This window comes from Limulus polyphemus, unplaced genomic scaffold (genome assembly GCF_000517525.1).
Source record: "Limulus polyphemus unplaced genomic scaffold, Limulus_polyphemus-2.1.2 Scaffold3342, whole genome shotgun sequence".
Lineage (NCBI taxonomy): Eukaryota > Metazoa > Arthropoda > Merostomata > Xiphosura > Limulidae > Limulus > Limulus polyphemus.
Window position 1 is genome coordinate 1 of NW_013668952.1, and position 2,027 is coordinate 2,027.

The window sequence follows — 2,027 nt, forward strand, 5'->3', positions numbered from 1 at the left end:
TCAAACAAGAGCATTATTACATTATTACAGATGATAGTTCTATTTAGAAATGGAAGCCTTTTCTACATTGTTCTTCTCAACTTCCTTTAGTTTAGAATTTTTTCTATAACATTTGGCGTAGTTTCTGTTGTTAACATTATTGGTGTTCCTTTTTATTTTACGTATCGTTTTATTTCATTATGTCTTGCAAGTTTTCTATCCACAAGAATCGTTTTCATCATCTATGTAGCTAATCTACTTATAACTTGCAATTCGTTTCGATATGATGACTTTTCAATTTTAGCGTGCAATACTACAGAAAGGTATCCATTTTCCTTCTTTACAGAGCTAATTAACCTTTTATTTTTGTCTTCAATGCTGCTAAGAACTTTCTCTATAATTCAGGACATTTTCATATTTTGTGTCTTTTGTGAACACTATGACAGCTAAGATCCGTTTTTCGAGTTTTCGATACCTATTTCTTATTTCTATTGCTTTTGTATTTGTGTCTTTTACTGTTTCTTACGGATTACTATTTATCTAATCCATTTGCAACAACATCGTTTGTAATGGTGTTTACACAATTATCAAAACACTCGAAAAAACACATTTCACAAAACACAATTTTAAAAGTAGATCTATATTAACACTAGATTTACACTATCGTGATTTAGATACTTTAGACTGATAAGATACAGATGATAGTTCTATTTAGAAATGGAAGCCTTTTCTATAACATTTGGCGTATTTTCTGTTTTTAGCATTATTGGTGGTTCTTTTTATTTTACGTATCGTATCGTTTTATTTCAATATTTCTTGAAAGTTTTTTATCCACAAGAATCGATTTCATTATCTCTGTAGCTATTCAACTTATAACGTGAAATTCGCTTCGATTGACTGACTTTTCAAATTATGCGGGCAATCCTATAGAAAGGTATCCATTCTCCTTTTTTTACAGAGCTAACTATCATTTCATTTTTGTTTTCAATGTTATTTGGAATTTTCTCTATAATTCAGGTACATTTTCAAGTTTTGTGCCTTTTTTGGTTACTTTCGCAGCTAATTTTCGTTTTTCGAGTTTTCAATACCTATCTCTCATTTCAATTTTTATTTTATCATTTGTTGTATCATCTACAGTAAGCTTCGTTTCATTTGTTTTTCTTCCTTTTACTGTTTATTTCGGATCACTATTTATCGAATCCATTTTCAACAACTGCATTTGTGATGGTTTTTACATCACTATTAGAAATATCCGAAGAACGATTATACCAACACATTTCAAAGTAGAGCATTATTACATTTTGAATATATATATATATCGTGATTTAGATATTTCAAGACTGATGATAGTTCTATTTAGAAATGGAAGCCTTTTCTACATTGTTCTTCTCAACTACATTTAGTTTAGAATTTTTTCTATAACATTTGGCGTAGTTTATATAATACATATATAAAAACTCGAAAAACGAAAACTAGCTGTGAAAGTAACCAAAAAAGACACAAAACGTGAAAATGTACCCCAGTGTTTTCGCAAACGCGTCATTTTGACATAACGTTGTAGCCGATGGATTAAGGGCTATTTGTTGCACATTTGCAGCTGTGAAATAAACGCGTTGTCCATTTTCATACATGGACAACAGCTGTACTTCGTTCATGTGTGGGAAATGAAAGAATTCGCTGTACTGATATTTGCTGATTTTTCCAAGCACCTTCCCTTGGCCGTAGTTTCGCATTCCTATCACTTCTTTCTGGTTGCACGCCAAAAACTTCCATGTCGCTGCCTTTATTCACGTACTTACAAATGATCGATTTAACGGAGTTACAGTATTCCACGTTTATGTGCGCTTTGTATGTTTTTGATAGCAAAGGCAAATATGGAACACCGATTATGTACTTCGTTTGGCATTTGTATGGTTGCTAATTTACCGCCATCTTCTGCAGATCGGTTACATCGTTTCCTGTAACTGTGTACTATAAGGATATCGCTTAGAGCATTTTCCGTTTATCATGCATGTCGAATTTGGATTCAGTGTACCGCAAGGTCCATG